The sequence below is a fragment of the Lonchura striata genome, chromosome 12, assembly GCF_050655825.1.
Source record: "Lonchura striata isolate lonStrDom1 chromosome 12, ASM5065582v1, whole genome shotgun sequence".
Lineage (NCBI taxonomy): Eukaryota > Metazoa > Chordata > Aves > Passeriformes > Estrildidae > Lonchura > Lonchura striata.
In genome coordinates, this window is record NC_140714.1 from 13,305,325 (window position 1) to 13,326,167 (window position 20,843).

The 20,843-nt window shown below is 39.7% G+C and overlaps 1 long non-coding RNA gene across 1 annotated transcript; it reads right to left on the reverse strand.

Moving 5' to 3' along the window:
• Positions 1 to 2,836: 2,836 nt before the first annotated feature.
• On the reverse strand, positions 2,837 to 10,743 carry LOC146766253 (uncharacterized). Its single transcript, XR_014958161.1, has 3 exons — positions 9,600 to 10,743; positions 4,630 to 4,717; positions 2,837 to 3,046 (listed from the first exon to the last, which is right to left on the reverse strand). It is a non-coding gene; the product is annotated as an uncharacterized LOC146766253 (long non-coding RNA).
• Positions 10,744 to 20,843: the final 10,100 nt, after the last annotated feature.

Genomic DNA, 20,843 nt, shown 5'->3' on the forward strand with positions numbered 1-20,843 from the left:
TCATGTTTAATACTGGCAGTATATGGAAAAAAGTTTGGCAATTTAATGCTTGTAATAATTTGAAAAACTTTTATGCAGTGGGTATAAGCTTTTACATTACCATTCCTAATTTATACCAGCCTTCTTTTTCTTTCCCAAATAATAAATGAACTACAGTAGTGGGGATAGAGGGGCTTGCAGAGAAATCCCCCAAACACATAAACCAGTGAAGCCATTTGCTGTACCCCACCCAAACCCACATACCTGGCTTGGAGTGATCACCCCTTCCATCTGATGGATAATTCCATTTTCATGCCATTTACATTTCTGTGTTATTTTTTCACATAAATTTTTCATAGGAAAGCAAATAGTTGAAATGAAAATAAATCTCTTTGAAGGAATATATGTAGAAAATCTTTATTTATATTGAAACCTCTTCAAATAAATATTCCGTTAACAAACTTGTGTAAAGAATGATAATGTTTCATACTTTACCAAGTGATGAAATACAATGCCAGAAAACAAGTGGAAAATTTTGATGATTGATTATTAGACTCCTTAAGCAAATAAATGTGTGCTAGCTAATGATAGTTCCTTGTGATAGGAAGTTTCAGTGCATCGATGCTCTGTAAAAAATAAATGAACGGCAGGAGCTAACCAACTCTCCACCCTAATGCTTTGCATTTTAGAGGTCTGCTCTCTACCACCAAGTTACTTTGAGCAATGTGGTGGTTTGAGCTCCCACAGCTCCATATCAGTGACTGAGCTGCCCTGACAGAGGTGTGGGAGCAGCGTGGCACAGGGGGTGAGCAGTGCCCCCCAAGGCTGTGCCGAGCTCACGGCTCATGTACCCAGCAGGGAGGGATTGTCAGGGAGCTGTGTCATGACCACATGTGAGCAAGTTGTGCCCCAGTGGTTACACAATGACTAAAAGGCTCCTGCTTGATTACTAAACAAACAACAGCCAACAAGCCCAAGAGGATCAGCACTGCAGCAGCTGAGCAGCGGCAGCGCAGCTCCTTTCCCAGGGCTGGCTTCAGTCATTTCCAAACACGTATTCCCACTTACACACCCAGGCTATGTGCTAGGAAGGTACTGGAAATAATTACAAAAAGGATAATGCAGCTTTTAAATATTTCATTATAGCCAATGGCTTTCTAGGACACATATAACCTGGTGCGGGCTGGGCACACCTGCTGACCTTGCTCCTGGTGGTTCCAAATCAAAGGTAATTGGCAGGAGTATCTTCCAAGGTTCTGCAAACCCAGCTTACAGTCCATCATGACTCAAATCATGAAAGGAACTTGTTAACCTTGTCTGCCAGAACTGTTCATGCTTCATCTGAAAAGGCTTGGGACCTGGAGCAGTGGTTTAGAGCCCACACTGTGGTGATCCCTCCTCACACCTTCCTGGAGTTCCTTAGGCACTGCTGGGGTCACACTCGGGTGGAATTACTGGGCAGGGCTGGGTGTATGTCAGGTGGCCTCCCTGCTTCTTGGTAGTTCATGATGGGTGTCTTGTTCAACATATTGCTCATCTGAATGAGCAAGTACAAACCAATAAATCTCTGAAATTCACTTCTCAACCACCTCAGTAGACACCCATGAAAATTTTGGTATCTTTTCTTTCAAAGTGGAATCCCTGGATGATGCCATTTTCCAGTGTTGGATTTGAAAGTTTTGCATGAGGTATTTTATTAAGCATCAGGGTAGATGCATTATATAAAAAATATGGGGTAATCAAAGTGAAAACAGAGCACTTAGATACTGACAAAGATAACTAATTCTGTGAACATGGGTTAGATTGTTTTTCTCTGACAATTTTCTTCATTGAATATTTGGAAATTTTGGAGCTTTGTTCCAGTTTGGAACAAAGCCATATTTCAAGACCCTGCATGAGATGGATCTCCTATGTTTGACAGGGCTCTAATTTTCATCTTTCTCTACTATGAGTGGGAAAAAAACCAAAGGGTAAACAATGGTTCCCCTGCTCCTTTCACTGAGCCTTGTCAAAAGCAAGCTTCCCTCAAGTGATAACTGCAGTAAAATTGTGATTTATACCAATCATTCAAATTTTCATATTCAATAAATGAAATCTTCATGCTCCTTGCACCCTTCTCATGCCACTGGTATGTAAAATACAAAATTCACTCATCTTCAGTCTCAGCAGAATGACTGAAGACAGTTATTTTTTCCCTTCTTCCATCTCCTGTGTTAAACAGGAAGAGTATACATATAAAATACAAAAATAAAGGAAAATTAAGAAATAGTGAATCAACAGGTATAGAAGGTATCACTGAGCCTATATAAAGGTGCAAAAGGTAAAGTTTTTGATCACTTTGGACAGGGACAGAGGAGTGCGGTAGAAATACTAGAATAGTGATTTGGGTTGTTTCTCTGGAAATGTACATCTTTCTCTTCCTCAGAGCTGGTGGAATTCATGCAAATGTCACAAAGCTTGACTGAATAGTGAGAAAATATTTATCCCTGGAAATGAATGGCAAAGTCAGTCACCCCCAAAGGTACACTGAAAACCTGACAGCAGACAAAGAGCAGGCTCTGGGCGACACAGAGTGAGGGGTATGGACTTCAGACATACTGAATAATACATGTTTATCTTAGAGATCATTCTCAATTTGCCTGCTTTGAAGTCTTTTGTCCCATTTGCTGCCCTGCACTGCCACGAAAGCCAGAAGCTTCTCTCAGAAGCATGGGTGACTCTTTGTGATGTGTGAAGCACAGGGAGGGTGTTGCTTCATGTAGGGGTTAATGCTGTGAAGCAGAAAAATGATAATGAACTAAGGAGCAGTAGACAAAGAATAACAACCAGCACCTTGTCTCCCTTCACAGCGACCGTAGACACAAAGGGATCTGTAAAAATGCAGAGGTTCCCTATATAAAAAATTTTGCATCACCTCACCTGTAAATGTTGATGTTTCCACTTTCCTTGAGGCAGTTCAGGACCTGTAGAGGTGACTGCATGTCTTTTGTGGTTGAGATTTGCACAAGAAGTGCTTCAAAAACTTCTGTTGTATTTGTTAGTCAATTCAGAAATGGGAAGTTGGATTCTGATGAGTGAAAGCAGAGGAGAAACTTCATTAAAATATGCATTTCTATTTAAAATTCTAGTAACTTCTTATATTTATGTGTTTTTTTGTGGAAAGGAAAATATGTGGTTTTCTCCATCATGACAAAAATACTGAAATCCACCAATTACCCATGTACCTTTAAGTGGCCATGGAAATCAGAAAATGTTGTTTCTCTGTTTCAAAAACAAAAAGGCATTTTGCACTAGGCATGAAGTATGAACAATATTTACTTCTGGGTTTGTATGTACACAGTAACCAGCTACATGTTTGCAACAGCTTGTTTGCCTCAACATGTCTGCAATGTGAAACTTGTGAATTATGCATATCACTGGTGCCAGCAGCCTTAAAATGTGATTAAAATTCTGAAGTTTATGTCTCTAGAATTGTATCTGTCCCCAGAAGACCTGCAGAAGAGGCTTAAATGTAAAGAAGATTTCAAGAGATCAGATCTACTGGATTAAATTATTCTGTGCCAAATTCAGTGACTATATAAACAACAGAAATATTTTCTGAATGCAGTGGTCAATATTCCACAGCTTATTCTACAGCTCAGTTTATTTCTCAGTGTTTAAGATGCTTGAAGAGGAATTCACATTTACACAAACTGCTGCTTCTTTTAATTTAAATGTCATAATTTATGGATACATCAAAAAAATCCTGATACCTACTTGGAAAAATCTAATCTTTTGCACTATAACCAAAACACACTAAAAAAAGTAAATGAATTTTTATCTGTTTAAGACAGGGTTAAATGGATATCATACCAGTCAGACACAATCCTTGTAACAATTTTCCTAGAACTCCCTTGCTGGCATTCTAGATTATAAATATAGAAATAGCTTTAATTTTTTGGTACATACCAACTCGGTTTAGAGCTAAGAGAGATGATGCCATTCCATAGGTCCCATCTATCTCATCAATACAGAAATTACAGTGTGTTCTTCAAGAGTGCTAATTTGTCTAGAAGTCAAAACCATCAGACTTTTTGGGGGATCAACCCTGATTAACACATTATGTTATATTAACACATCTTTACCAAAAGAGAGGGCAGCAGAGAATGGGAGAAGGCAATTAATTCATGATCCACCTACTTTTCAGGTAGATTTTCCTATTTCTGATTCCATCAAAATGGATTTGTGAATGATTTATTCTGCTTTTTTTCTTCAAGTAGGAACAGTAAGACCAAGTCTATATCCATGTTTTGTAGCAAATAAAGTATAACTCCATGCAACCAAGTCCTTGATGCTTTGAATCCAAGAATAGTGGAGCACAAGGTGGCAAAAGGGTCCAGGGGGGCAGTGCTGATGGTTGGAGCTTTGGCATTTGTGACAGGAACATCACCAGCACATCAGGCGTTTATAATCGTGTCACACTGAGTTCATGGCCAGGGAAGTTCAGCACAACTGCCTTGTTCTCTCCATGGCTCAGGATGATCCCTAGCTCTGGATTTCTGCTGACTATAAAGCTACACAATTCTTGTCTTTGTTATTGGCTAAGACATTTATTGGAAACAAAAAATTTATTCAGTGTTCAGAAGAGGTCTCTTCTGCCTGAAAACTTACTTGTTGGGCAGAGTCCACAGAGGTGGCAAAAGATGCTTGAAAACTCCTCTCTGAGTTCTCAGCTGGAGATACACTGGGTTCTTTCTGGCTGATTTGAAAACAGCAAAGAGAGACCAACCTGAAATTGCACCACAGGAACAAAATTCTCCAGGGACTCTTCTGCTGACAGATCCATTTCAAAATACTGCAAATTCTGGCTGTGTCCCATCACTCTCCAAAAGCTCAAAAGAGCAGATGTCCTGAAGTGGCTAAAGCAGCATGATGACTCCCCTGCACCACAGGATCACCAGATGTCCTCTGCAGGCAGCCTAAAGATTGCTCCTCTGTGCCGGGCCAGAGGAAAGAGCTGGGAATCTGGCACAGCTTTAGAAATTATTTCCCTCACAAGTGTATCCTGTGGTTTTTTTCTTTTCTCCAAAAACAGAGTTGTTTGAAAATAAAGGCTTTAAAATATCCAGGCAGAGATGGGTGTGTGGCCTCCCTTTATTTCAAGAATCCCCATGGCTGCTTGTTCTACAATGCCAACAAGTTGGTCCCTAAGGAAGGACCTGGAATGATCCAGTTTTCTCTTGGCTGTCTGGCCCAAATGCCATTAAATCCAGTTAAAAGTGCAAAGACCTTAGAGAAAGGACGACAATACCTCTAGTAACACAGTAATGTAGAAAGAAAAGAGTGTGGGGAACAAGTCTCAAAGGAATTCCAAACAAAGTGTAAAGGAGTTGAGACAAAGAGAACAGAAGATGATGCCTGGTGGGTAGTGCAAGACAGTAAAGGAACATCATTGCTGATAGATGCTACTCCAAAAACTCCAAGAACCCTTGTTGTACCTGGGTGGGGTCCGGACCTTTCTGTCAGGAATATCACTGCTGCCCAGCCTGGGCTGGTGCTGGCCTGCACACACCTGGTGGGATCAGCTCAGCCCTTTTCTTGTGACTGTCCTGTCACATCCCACTTCACCAGCAGTCAAACATTATGTTTAAAGTGTTGAGAAAAAAGCAACCCATGCAAATAATGAAATCCATGAAACTGTGACTGATAAAACAAAAAGTTCAAAATTAGATTTGATGGTTCACAATGAAGTTCTCAAAGTCCTGACAGCTGACAAGAAACAGTACCCACCCATCTTCTCCCACCTTTGTTTAGAATGGATTTGACAATTAGGGGTGATATCCTTTTGTCAAAACAAGCCTTCTGTTAAGTGTTTTACAGGCGCTCTAGGGATTCTGGCAAAGGGCTCACTTTTTGTACAGTTTATCCGGAGTAGAGATTTCCATTTTATCATGATGCTGTAAAGTCAGATGAGAAAAAAATTTATTCTTTTTTTTTCTTTTGGTTTCTTCAATCAGGAAAAGTAATGAATCTACACATGGGATAAAGGGAATCTAATAGACAGAAATGCTTGAAAATTTAGCTCAATGCTAGAAAATAGTTCCAAATATAGAGATGGTTAAATACATGTCTATGTACAAGCTTCTTTTTTTTAAGTATAAAAATCTACATTTACATAAATTGCTATCTGCAAGGTTCATGCACATGCCTCACAACAAAGTTCAAGAACACAGGGAATGGCATGCAATACTGAAAAAGGAAAAATCCAAAGCATGAAACTGCCCAGGGCTCCCCACTGCCCAGGTGGCCCATCAGACCTGCATTCCATGGACACAAACCCAGCACACACAGGCTTAGGACTTTGGAGAGGAAACGTGGCTATGGCAGAAGGAGGCACAGCCAATATGATCAAAGTCACCTCCCTTGATGCTTTCTGGACCCCCAGGTGCACATTGTGCTTTTCCAGGCAGTATTCTTCCACAACATCCATATCCTCAGAAACATTAGAAAATGGTCATTGCTTTGGAGCACAACAACCTCCATACGTTTTTATTTTTTAAAAAATTATTTTCATGAAAGTAGAGAATTCCAATTGTGTTGATCCCAAGTACCCAATGACACCAAAAGAACACCACCACCTCCACCTTACAAGTGACGCAGAAAATGTGTGGCTGGTCCTGTCAAAAGGGGAGCATAAATAGACCTGAAATCTTTGTAGTGGATCAGAGTAACCAATTTTTTACTAAATTAGATTTAAACTGTAATTACATACTTACTCATTTTACATTTATTTGAAGCAGAAGACTCTTCTAAATATAGTTCTGATACACAAGATCATCACAGGAGCAGTATGATTGGCAATAATATTTTTTTAAAGACAGCAGACGTGTTCTTTGTGTAATAACAGGGCAACGTGTATAAATATTTTTAGGTCTGCATAAGATATTGAGGAGGTCAAAGCAATCCTTTTTCCTCTCTGTGACTGGGGTGTGGGTAGGCATCTGAATGAAAGAAAAACTTCCAGCCAAGATGGTCTTTTTTCCTTTACTTTATTTGATCCACCCAAGAAGGAATATGGAAGAAAAAGATCTTAACATAGTTGTCACTTTGAAATATTCCAGTGTTTTAATTAAGGTCCAGAGTCTGGCAAAATTTGTCAAATTTTCCCTTTGAAAATAAGCTGGGTTTAACCTTCAAGAACGTTTTTCTGGGTTTTTAACACAGTTCTTATCCAAAGCTGTGCTGAGCAGTGAGGTAGGATGAGGTGTTCTGTACGTCCTTTTGAAGTGGGTGGAAAGACTCTCATGGTCCTCAGAGAATTTGGCTCAAACTCATAATTCTAAATTTAGGCCCACTTGTAATTGTCTTTTTTCCTCCACTAGCTGCTTCATAACATTTTCAATTTGTTTGCTTTTGTAATCAGAGGAGACAGAAAGAACTATTATATTCCTCCTTATGATATGCATGCTTATTCCAGAAAAAATGCTTTTTTTGCCACTTTTTGATATGTTCATTAAAAGAATGAGAAAAAGATCAGAGGCAAACAAAAGCAGAACTAAAGCTGCAGATAGGACTCAGTAGTTGATGCAAAAGGAACAGACATACTCTGAGACAAAACAGATTAAAGAGAGCAGAGATGATGTAATAAGGAAAAATAGGTCAAAATTCAGGATGCCATTCCCTTGGTTAGAGCAATATTAAAGTCAATAGTCTTGCAAAACCAGGGCCAGGATGTGACCAAGAGTGAGACTAGTACACTAGGTGGTTATTTTAGCCCTAAACTTTCTCTTTGGAGAGGTTTTAAGGACTGATCCCTCTTGGTTTTGTCTGTTCTTATTCAGTAGTAAGAGTGGAGACAGGAGATCGGGAGCTGGTGAACTCGGCAGGATCTAATGGGAAAGATCTGTGGGAATGGCTACTATTGCTGGAGTTTTTCTTTCCTAACAAAAGTTTTCTTTTAAGAATAATGCTTGAAAAAGCCTGATGACCAAAGAGAAAAGTTGATCTTCTGTTTCTCCTTGATGCAGCTTTAAAGGTGGGATCTGCATTCCACAATGTTCAGTCCAGGTGGGGAACATGATCTGGCATCTCAAAGTTGCAGGGGAATGCTTTAGTGCTTGGCTGCACTTGCACCACTATGGCCAGTGCTCTGTATGGGGAAAAACTCCACGGGCTTGACATACACAGGAGGGGAGAAAGCCCCAGTGGCTGGAGATTCCACAGATAAACCCTCATTGTCTACAAAGGAAAAGCCTTTGGCATCCTAGATACTATTTGAGATTAATTAACAGTTTTTTTAATGAAGCTGCAGCCAGACATCTTTAATCCGAACACCTTTGTACAGCACATTTATATGCAGAGCTTTGGGCAATAACCAAAAGTACTGCTCCATAATAAGAAAACAAAACTCATTTATGAAATAATATAAATGTATTCATCCATTAAAACAAAGAATAATATACACTTATATATAACATAAAAATAACTCTACAAGCCAGACAACTTTGACAAGATCTCCTGGACACTTAAAAAGCACAATAGACATCTGTTCTATTTCTGAATGCCAAACCTTAAAAAAACCCACCCTCTTGTTAAAAGTCCAGCTCCTTATTTTAATTAAATTACCAGGTGTTTATAAAATATCATTCTCTTGTGAAACTACAGTAAACAGGAGAGATCCAAACCCCTGTAAATTGAGAATGCAGATTTCAGCTGTCAGGATGTCATTGGGAAGATTCAAGCTGCTTTGTTGGTGTGCACTGGTGCAGTGACAGATGGATACTGACCATTTGAAGGAAAGTGAATGAGTTTAGAAGAACAAGTAGAGTTGCTAAACAAATCATGTTTAAACACAGGGAAGAAAAGGACAATGGAAAAGGAAAAAAAAAAGGCCAGTTTCAGTGGAGGGTATCTTATTTTATTGTTCTTATTATGTCTTTACTGGAACACACTAGAATAAATGCTCTGGGCTGTAAAATAACACCATTCAGCACAGAATGGATTAAATTCAGCCAGAACATCTTTTCTGATCCTTTAATTACATATGAACAGTGTTTGTGATTATGTCTCCCTTTTTTGTCAGAAAACACCAAAACATACCATGACATTGCTGCATGACATGGAAAACCTTCTCCTGCTTCTACAGATGCACATATACATTTATCACATAAAACAGTGGTACTTTAAATTAGCAATGAAGGAAATATAGACATGACAAAGAAATCTAGGGAAATACATGTTGCTAAGAAAAATAGGAAGTTTCTTGAAGAGTATATTGTCTCTCTTGTAATTCATTAAGATAGTATGAACAGATTACAATAATTGTTTAAAACAACAATGTTATTAATACTATAGATAAGACAGAAAAAATATATATTGTAATAGACACATGCAGATGCACAGACACACTCTACTGTTTAGTATTTGAAGACAAAAAAATGATACAATCAATGACCCAAAGATAATAAACTCCCTTGCATCACGTTGTTTGAGATTTTACTGTTAAAATCCTTCTACTAGAGATGAATATTTTTATATCAAAGATTCCAGGCACTATAAATCCAAAGGTTGTTAGGGAACAGTAGAAATAGGCAATGCTGCCAGAAGCCAAAGTGAGGAAGCAGAAGGATCGCAGTAATTACAGGTCAGTTATTCTGGCATCAGTCCTAAGCAAAATAATGGTAAAGCTGATAAGGGCTTCAATTGGTATAAAATTAAAGGATGAAAGTATAATTGGTGCCAGTCAAGTTGGCTATATGGAAAAGTAAGTCTTGCCAAACATTTTGGTGAATGTAACTACACAGGTGTAAGACTTGCATAAGACATTTGGCTTAGTCCCTCTGTGTAGCCTGATGAAAGGACTGGCACTGACAGAAACAGTTTATGGGCAGAGTGGCAAACGAGGGCAATAGCAGCATGAAGCAGCACGCTCAGCTTCCTGCCTGACACTGCTCCTGTGTGCAGCCAGGCTAACCAGTGCCAGGTAGAGACACAGGAAAGGAGACCATGAGCAGGCAGAGGCCACGGCAAGGAAACAGCAACAGGAAATCCTGAAAGCAGCAGTAAAGCCCCTCTAACTCCAACAACCGCAGCATATCATATAAAGCTTGTAAAGAACCCAAAACCTAGGAAAATGCTGCAGAACTTCAATTAGAATACATATTATGAGACACATACTTAAAATCTGGATGGAGATCAGAGTGTCCAAAAATTTGAGGTTCAGTCCAGAGTAATGGACAGGCTCAATTCCTTTGCAGAGAGAGCATTTGGGGGATTTGTGGCAAAATATATAGACTGATTCCTGAAAGTTGCAAGAGGAGAACTGAATCATAGTGCATTCCAAGACCTACTAAACAACTAAGTCTAGTCCCAACAGATTTTGTGTACGTTCATCACAACACAGATTCTTTCATGTCTCAAGTCTCTTGGGAACACCATGTGTTTTGTCTGTTTTGTTTCTTAATGATTTGCAAACTTTTAAAACTTGGCTGTGTTGCTACTTTGCTTGTGGGTTCAAGAAAAGACAAGAATCCATAAACCTTTGATCCACATGCTACAAATGTACTAGGAAAAAAAAAAAGAGAAGAAAAGAAAAGAAAACACAGTGTTGTCAACAGGAAAATATAAGGGTTGGTTTGTGTGAATGGGGATAATTAGTTGAAATGTGATATAGAATTTGTTTTATTTTTTTCTTTCAGAAAAATATATATTTGTGAGAACAGTTTTTATGTAAAGTGTTTTAGAGAATATTTTATATCAGATTAAATCTCAAAGATACTTTTTCTGGTTGCACCACAAAAAAGAAAGGACATTGAGTTTCATAGCTGCAGAAAAGACAATTGTCATTAATGCTTTTATCAACTATAGATTTAATAATCTAAAGGACTATTAGATCTCTTTACAACTACATTTTTAAGTATCACATTTCAGAAAGTACAGGTTAAGAGTTTTGTACATCTCACTTTAAGGAGCTCAGCCTACTAACAAGAGAAAAAGAAAAGATACTTTCAGGGACTTCTCTACGTGCTAGAAAAGTTTATCCAGCCAAAGATGCTGCTGTGGGACAGACAGCTGCTTACCTGGCTGGTCCACCTCAAAGGCAGTAAGTGACTGTTTTCCTTGTGTTCATCAGATGGCTGTGAATTAAATCGTGAATAACTGCTGGGCTCCTGGTCCAAGCCAATTGTCTTGGCTCCCTCTATAGTCCAGGAAGGAAATAGGAATGGCAACTGCTCCCAGGAATGCCAGCAGTCTGTCTTTGCTGGAGTGACCCCAATGGCTCTAGAGGGAACCTTGATGAGCAGCTTAGCCTGGAACTCAAACCTCCAACAGCCAGCACCAGGTGATGTGAATTATATTGAGTGGTACCACTGATACAAATATCTAAAGCCAAAATGCAACTGTGTCCATGAACTTAGCCACATGGGTCAGGTTTCAAAAACCCAGATAAGCACTGGAGATTTGACTCAGGATTTAGAAATATCCATTTCATATTTGACTCAAATGTAGCTATAAAATGAAATGTGAGAACCTTATATATATATTTGAGAGGAGTGTTATGAAAATCACTAGCAGAGAGGGCAAAAAGAGGCAGAGGCACTTTATAACTTTCCCTTGGATCTAGGGAGGCATGGACCAAGCTTGCATTTTGCCTGCAACCCTCTCCAAGAAAATGGAAGGATGACTGTCCACAGTTTTTCAGCTTTAGTGCAAGGTCCGTGCAAGCTATGATTCAAAAGCAATTGTGGTAATTGCTGTAACTACAAAGTTAATGCATGCAACGTTAATTTTGTTCACAGAGAGTTGTGCCAGTAATGGCACCATCCATCATTTTCTGTTAGAACAGGAACAGGTGTTAATCTCCACTCAGCAATGGGTGCAATGTGAGTGAGCAATAAGAAAAGAGCCAAAGAAGAAAAACCACTGTCAAAGCTCTCTGTCACAGAAAAACAATTTCTAGCAATATCTCTGTAATTGGACTCAACTAAAGAGTGAATAATTGTTTGACTTTTCAGTGACAGGGATTGTTAATGAATCCAATTTTTCTCTTCCACCTTGATTAGCTTTCTGTACAAAGATCCATTTTAGTTCTGTACAACACAGCTCAGGGTAACAGACACCCAGCTGCTGTAATCTTGTCAGTACTCCCACTGGCAGAAAAGTTTTTTTTTTTCCTTAGATAGGCTGCTAAACTATTACCAGGTTTTCAAGCATAATGGAAAACAGTGCAGAATAGAATTTATATAGCACTTCAACAACAATTTTGATATTTTTCTAGCTTTAACAGCAACCTTACAAGACTTTTTAATGTCTGCACATCCTGTCCTTCTAGGCATAAATCTATCCTCCCAGGGTTCTGGGTATTCCCAGATACCCTTGGTACTCCGGTGTTGGGTTGCCAGTTCCATGCAATGCTACCTTGCAGAGCAAGAGCATAGCCAAAATCTCCAAGGGCTGGCTGTGCAAACTGGTTCATTCAGAAGCACTCAGTTTATCAGCAGGGCTCATTCCAAGCAGGCAGCAAAACATTTCCAATAAGCAGAGCTGTACTGCACTTTTAATTACACTCTGTATTTGAGACATTTCCAAAGGCCATGCCAGGGGCATCTGCATGGCTTGACCTAAGTAAAGGAGCAAGCAGGTTTGTCCTGCCCAATGATCACACCTAATGGATCTGCCTCACTTGAAAATTCAGGCTTTGAGAAAGAACAGCAGACAAGCATCACACCCAGAATATTTAGCAGAAAATGAAATATTTTAGAAACAGTGAAAAAAAATGCATAGGTTATGTCTTTCATATGATTATATACAGACATTGCAAATATTCCTTCACCTGTCCAGCTGATCCTTACAAATTACTCAGTGAGTGAAGGTTTTCCCAAGGGATCCTGTTTTGGTTTATTTTGGTTTTTATAAATAATTAATTTCTTTTTCAAAAGAACTCTGAATTGAAAAATTAACACATATCTTTCATTTGTCATGTATTCAATTTAAAATCTGATGTTAGTATTGGAGATTTCAAAAGGAGAACTAAAAAAACAAATTTTTTCTTTTTTTGGGGGGAAATCATTAAAGGCAAAACCTGTAAATCACAGAGATGGGCTTGGTGCTGACAAACAGACAAACCCCAGGAAATTTAAATGCAAATTTAAGAAAGAAAAGAAAAGAAACCTAAAAGAAAAGATAAGAAGAAGGGGTCATTGTCCATTTTTTCCTAGTTCTCTTTTCATATAAATGCCCATTTGACAGGAAGTAGAAGCATATATGCTAGCACTCTAAATGCACCCTTCATAGTTAATGTAAGTGAAAAAGTTTTAAAATGCCCACAATTTTAACTCTGTGTCTCACAATTTGCATATTTTTTGTATGACGTTCAGCTGCTGAATTTATTCTTCCAATTATTATTTCTTTTTAAATAATAGGCTTCTATGCATGGGTAGATTAAATGAAAAATTGTGTGCAGAATGTGAGCTCTCATTATATAAAATGCTCCTATCCCTCTGGCTTTTGAGATAACTTTCCTTTCTACTTTGCTTCAGTAATTAGTTTTTCTGAATATAATACATATGGGGAGCATTTGTTGTATGAAACACCAAAAACACAGAGCATTCTAGGATTGACAGAACTGAACAGCCCAATGTAAAAACCCAGTACTACAGTAAGTGTGGGGCTTTTTAAAATTATGAAGCTTTTTGACTTGTGATGTTTAAATGATGTCTTTGTTTTGTACTGCTTTTCAAGTCATCTTTAAACTACAAAGAATTAAACATAATTTGTGTATTTATTTATGCTGTTGTGGCTTAGCTCCTCAAATGGATAGCTCCCACCCAACAACTACGACAGTACTGACTATCCTTTATATGGTCTTAGGAGACAAATGCAATTTTAGTTAATCTCCGCTGTTACAATTTGCATGTCTGGTGAACCTGAAATGTATAAAATTAACAATAACATTCTCTACATTATACTCTGATTAATTATCAAATGCACCTGCTGCAGACTTGGAAGCCATTTTTTTCATTTTATTTCGATCACTGCAGTGATTTGTTGTTGTTGTTGTTGGTTTGTTGTTTTGTTTTGTTTTGTTGGTTTTTTTTTTTGTCAGAGTGAATTTTAAATCTTGAGCTGGCAGCAGCCTGGTACTACTGGCTGGTTGTGGGGGAGTAATGGGCTGTGGAGCCCCACATAGAAACTTGGCCCTAAATTAGTTTTTTAACAAAGAAATCAATAAAATGTGAGAGAATTACAGAGCTTTTGGTGACACGAATAAGAAGAAGATCACTAGACATGAAAATCTGGGGTGTGAAATTGAGTAATATTGAGAACCCCTATTGATGTAAGTCAATTTTGTTAAAAAAATCACCTTTTGGAGTCAAATGATGACCCCATAGAAGTCCACAGTAACTCTTCCACAGCCTTATGTGGGGCCTGGATTTCATCTTCAACAGCCAGGAATACCCTACAGCGAATATTTTCCTCTGTGAAGACAGAAAAGGAAAAAACAATTTAAGTATTCCTAGCATACAGAGAGAATGGATTAATGACATTATATTATTCAGAATGTAATTAAATCCTGAACTTTATTTTTAAAAATAGTGCAATCATGTGTTTATATGTAGACCTAAGGCACTTCTTCCCTTTTTTTCTTTTTTTTAAACATTGCATGATGACATCAGCTAACACTGCAACACTTCTCAGGGATTTTGTGCAGAATCTTAATGTTTACACTGACAGCGTAATTTAAGAAAGTATATTATGTAAATCCTTGAATCTCCTAGGGTCTAGGAATGAAATGTAATGCTAATTTGATTTAGTAATTTGTTCTCTCTCCCCAGAAACACACAATTACTGCTTTTGAAAGACTTTTTTCTTTTTCCATCACGCTTGGACTAAATTGAAAACTGAGTCGCAGCAAAGCCTGGGCTGGGAACATAGAAGAGCTCTGCTACTCAGGCTCTTACAGCCAGAACACAGAGCGCAGGGAGATTTATTTCTCAAAACGGAATGTTCATTATCTCTCTCTTTTTTTTTTTTTTTTTTAAGCAAGACATGGAAACAAAATAAGTCTTCTTGAAATTCCATAATAGCAATCTAAACGTGAAATGTGAGCTGAAAATAACGTGCCTCTCAGTGTGTGTCTAGAAGAGAGAGGCCTTGTAGCTCTGTGCGTGTCTGTCTGCAGGAGGGAAGGAGGGAGGTTGTGTGTCTGTGTACAGTAGTGTAGAAATAGTTCATCAAATGAGTGGTTTCCTGTCCTGATCTGTAGATTTTCTTTCTTCCATGAAAGGAAATGGAGATAATTGATCTGACTTCCATCAGCACATAAAAGAGATTGTCGGCAATTTGTTTTCTGAAGGGCTACTTAAATACATGGTGATGTGGTGAGCAGGAAAGATCACCCACAAACTCTGCAGCAGTCCCAGATGCCTGGTGGGCACACCCAGAGGACCAATACATTCCGTCACTTGCAAAGTATGACCTTCCTTTCTTTCTTTCTCTGTCTTTCTCCCTCTTTCTTCTCCTTTAAGGATACACGGTGTCCCTCCAGGTTCTGCAGTCTGGGTTTGATTAAATAATTATAAACTTCAAGCAGCAGATCTATCATTTACATTCCTGAACATGCCAACATGTGCCTTTTGTGGGGATGCCAACCAATACCAAAGCTTCAGTCATTATTGTCATTGAAAATACAGTGGTTCAATGTTTGTGCTATTTCCTGGATTTTGGCAATATAATGTTGCCCAGCAATTTGCTGTTAGTGCCAACAACACTAAAGAACTTCATAATAAATCCTTTCTATATTTACTCAGTCCACCACTGTGTCACTGAAATTAGCATTTTACGATCTTATGCTCCAAGGAACCTATTTTCTCTCTTTTAACTCCATGCTATTATGAATCCCAACAGAAAATCCTTCAAAGCATGGTTTGCTTCAGCTTTTCTGCGTAAGGATTGCTGTCAGTCATGTTTGTTTTCTGAAAAGATGTAGAGCTTGCAGCTTTGTGGTCCATGACAGCAAAGATAAACCAAACAGGAGAGAGTATTTAATTTAGGGATATTACAGAGATTGCTTTAAAATGTCAGATGCAGCCTTAAGTGCAGAAGACACCAAAAAAGTAACAGGAGCAGATCTTTCCTTGAGGTTCAGATGAGCCAACTGTGCTCATGTGAGTGACAGACAGAGTGAAGACAGAGGGTTTGACTTCTCTGAATGAAAATATCATGGTAATGGAAGAAAACAATAACCAGTGTAGGGGCTTTAGTGAAGGGGTGGGATACTCAGGGATGCTCCAGCCAATGCTTCATGGAAACCGTGGGACCATTGGGGCTGAAATATTCTTGTAACTGGGTAATTCAGGCCTTTGCTTACAATGGTGTGGGAGAGAATAAAACAGTGTCTTTTGCACTGAAATGCTCAGGAGGGCCTCCCAATGAGCCCTGAGTTTGGGATCCTGTGTGGTGGTCAATATGGGTCAAATTCCACTCATTTGTTTGGTCCAAGCAGAGGAGCGGCCTTATTAAAAGGATTGAGTAGAAAATGAGAAGGATTTTCTAGGAAAAGGAAGAACAGGTTTTATTAGAAGGGAGGGAGAGCAGGGGGCAATAGTTTTTTGGCTTTGCAGTGAGAGGAGTGAAATAAATGCCTTCTGGAAAGAGATGGATGACTGGAGAAGAGGAGGATTGGGAAGGCACACCAAGTGACTCACTGCAGCTGTAATTTTTGTCACTGGAATAGAGGGAGGCTTGAAGTTTTTGACTAATGGGAAGCACATCATTGCTATCCTCTCATAACCCTGAAAAGCCCAAAAGATTTTGCTGCACATTCTGTCGTGTAGCAAACTCACCAGAAAACCCCTCATGCCCCAGAGCGGGTTATTTTGGAGCCGTGCACGTGTGTGAGCGCGGTCACAAGGCCGGGGAGGAAACTGCTCTGTAATCTCAGCCCTGGTGGCAGAGGCGGCTCCCACAGCCCCATGATGTGGGTGCACACCAGCTGAGTTACAAGCTCCCACAGGCACAACCCCTCGTTAGGGAAATCCACGGCAGAAGCCATTTAACCCCTCCAGTGCTGGTGCCTCACAGAGGGACGAGTGCCACGGCTGCGCCGGCGAGAGCGGCCGGGCCCTGCGCACCCGCCGGGGCTGGAGAGGCTCTGTGGGACCTGCTGGGGCACTGGGCACACGGGACATTTTCAATAACAAGGATGCCTCTGAGGAAAATAAGAAACTGCGTGGCCAGAAGAGAGTATCTAATGAATAAAAATTGGGTTATTTGGCTGAGCAGCCCCAGCCCCTGCAGCCCCTCTGTCTCCATTCCCTGGGTGAGCCCAGGGCTTGCAGTGGTACAGCAGCTGCCCAGGGACACTCTCACTGCTCTGGGCAGCACAGGAACGGGAACAGGTGATTCCAACAGGTTGCTAAGGCTGGAAACAAGCTGATCTTCAGGTCATACTGAGAGAATTTTGTAAGCAACTTCCAGGTAAAATCTATGTTTTGGTCCCCCTGAAGCAGGCTACAAAGGAGTTTCTTACACTGAGATGGACACTCTGCACTGAGCCACCTATTAATCTACTGTTTGTTAAGTGTGGCAATGGGAGAGGCCCATTTCATTACAGAGAGAAAACATTCCAGCTGGTTGAATTAAGGCAGCACCCTACCTTTTCCCATGTTTACAGTTTTGTCTTATTTGCATAGCAGCAGTAGTTTTATAACACTGGTTTAAGGTGCCCAAGATGTTGGAAGGGTGTGCAATAAACATAGAAAGTAAAAACGTTCTTGCCATGCTGCTTGCACAGCTGGCTGGCTGGCTGTGTATGAGTGACATATGTCAGATGTCACTCATGCATTAGGTGAAAACATGAGACCAGGTATACAAAAGTGCCTAGCTCCTGCCACTGCCAGGTCCTCTTCACATGGTAGGGACATTCAGACTTCCAGAAACTCTGGGAAATGAGCATATAAAACAGTAAAACAAAAATAAAAAGAATCCAATGGTAACCAAATCCACTCTGTTTTTTTTTGTTTCTGCTTTTTCTAATTTATATGCTCAGCTCAAAATCTTTCCAGGGTTAGATCTGTTGAGCTCAGCATGTTGCTGCTAGAATTTACATGGAAAGACATTTCTATAAAGCACATCAATCTCTGGAATACAGAACTCTCTTATGGTGTGACACTTGTGTCTGAGTTGTGTCAGCTCCTTCCTCTTGGCAGTGAGGACACAGGTACTGAAATTTGGGACAGGGGACACTGGCTGGCACATCTGGCTAGAGGGAGCCTGGGTGAATGGGCTGGGGCAATTTCCAGCCAACTGGGGGGAGTTCCCTGAATTACACCATTCCACCATTATACTCATTTTACGAGTTTAAACAGTCAGACTGAGCCCTAATTCTGTAGGCTTGTGGTGTGACCAGAAACCACCTCCTTTTCTGCTTCTGATTTTCCTCAGTAGTAAGGAAAACTGAGTTACAAGAACAGTATTTCACCAACAATTTTTACTAAAACTGTTCTAATAAAAACATCCTGAAACTAGTATTCATTTACTTCCTTTTCTAAGATTATTTTTTTGTTCTAAGGTTGTTGTTTAAAAAAGTGGGTTTAATCTTAAATTAAAGGGCACAAAAAAGAGCAAAAATTATTACTGAAAACAACAAAAAAACGTTTGCCATCTAACTTATGATCAAACTACTACTCAGTTACTGAAGTTACAGTAGTCCTTCCCTTAATTTGTTACTAATGACAGGGAGAACATCTATAAAGTAGGTTCTGGGCTTGTAAAAATCTGAATATAAGCAACTAGAAAGATAAAAATGTATGGAGACTTTTCATACCCTCCAAGATTCTGAGGAATACAGCAGATATCAACATTGTTTTAATTTACTTTGTCTGCTTCCATCTGTGTGCCCTGCACTGTTGGCTCGTTGTGATGCTAGATTTGTTATTTTATACTTCTGTGTATGAAGGTCGGTTCTCTACTGATGTTTTCACTTATAGGACTTCATTTGTTTCACAAACCACTACTACAAAGATGGGAAAAAGGTCTTTGAAATGATATGAAATCCCTATGATATGAGTGTGGCAGTGACTATTCTCACACTGTCACCACTAGGAGGTAACTTCCTTGGGATGGTTTTGGCCACTGATCCTGGATTGAAATCTTAGGTAGAGTGGCAACAATATAAGTTGAATTGTACCAAAAGACCTTTGTTAACAGTGTGCAAATCCACTTTTAAATGATGTTGTCCTTCCATCACCTTTGACAGTACTCCATCATTCCCATACACAAAGGAAAGCAACATTAAACAGAACATTTTCCCCTAGTGCCTGGCAGGAGTCTGCTTGACCTAGGAATTACTTCTGCCATGATCATCATTAAATATCTGCTGTTGCAAGCAAAAAATTACATTGTGCAAACCAAATAAAACCAAAACAAGCCCTTTTAATCCCTTATAGTTCCAAATTCATATACTCATGCTTCAAGAAAGAACTGTAAAAAACCTGGTTTGCTAGGAGGGTGGGTCTTCGCTGGCTCTGTGTGAGATCATACCTTTGGGATTCTGCCATGTTTACTGATTTCTTTCAATCAGGCAAAGAGAAGAAAAATTATGTGAAGAGGAAAGCAAAGGGCATCCTACAAAACAAAATCCCTTCTATCACTAGCTTTCTGAAAAAAAAACGACAAATAGATGTAAGAGTAAGGCAGCAGTAAGTGAAATAGAGCACAAAACATCACTGATTAAAAACATCACATACACAAACTCAGAGATATTTGAAGCTTCAGCCCTCTGATGGATGCAGTATGCAGTGTATGAGGGGACAGGTGGAGAAAAAAATACATGTTATATTGCAATTCACTGATTTATGGGAGAACATCTCTTTTACCACTTTGGGCCATATCTTCATTGATTTACCCTAAATCTTTGTTCTTCATCTTTATCTTTCAGCTGTGCCAATGAAGAGTACAGGAGAGATTACAGATGTGTCACTGTGTACACTCAACCCTCTTTAGGCACTGCAATAAAGTGGTAGGCGTGGAATTCCTCACCATGTGGTCCTGAAAAGCATTTTATTCTGGTCCACCAAATTGAATGGAAGAGTCTGTCTTCAAATACTTGTAGTGACTTGGCTGTTGGCACTTGCTGCACATTTTATCAAGGGCTTTCTAAACTGTTCCTAAATGTTTGAGATGATTCTTCAAAGACCTACTGCAAAGACTGTTTTGATGGACCTGACTTTTTTGAGGACAGTGAGAACTCTAAGGCTGAAAAACTACATCAGCTCTTACAGGCACCTGAGACTGCAGCAGTATGTGTCTTGCACAGGAGAGCCAGGAGTGTATTTATTTGGACTGTAGTTGTTTCTCAACAACCACCAGAAAACACAAGTAAGGTAAAATACTTACAATGAACTTCAGAAAGAATGCAATCAATTGATGACACTTTTTGCCAAAAACCTATCTCCTCATAATAGCAGAGAGCTTTCTGACTGCACAGTCAGGTTCTTTACAGAAATGGCTTACAAAGCACATCACAAAAGAGTTATTTTTGAAACTAAGTTCCCAAACCTGCTACACTGCCAGCCTGGCATGGAAGGAAAAATTCCCCCCTAACTCCCAGTGAGGAGCTGAAGGCAGGTACTGGGGAGCCTGGTCTGCCTGAATCACTTGCTGGCAGTGACTAATTTGCAGCAAGCCGCAAACCTTTCTGAGAAGTGTGTGACTGCTGAAGGTCCCTGCAGGCCATCAGGGCGAGCCACACCTGCCCCTGGTCCCCGAGGCCAGCGGAGCGCGGTGCCGGCACATTTCGGCAAGGAGCCGACCTGACCCTGCTCCAGCCCAGCTGAGCAGGAGGGAGCACGGCTCTCCAGCAGCAGGAAGGTAGGCAGGCAGGG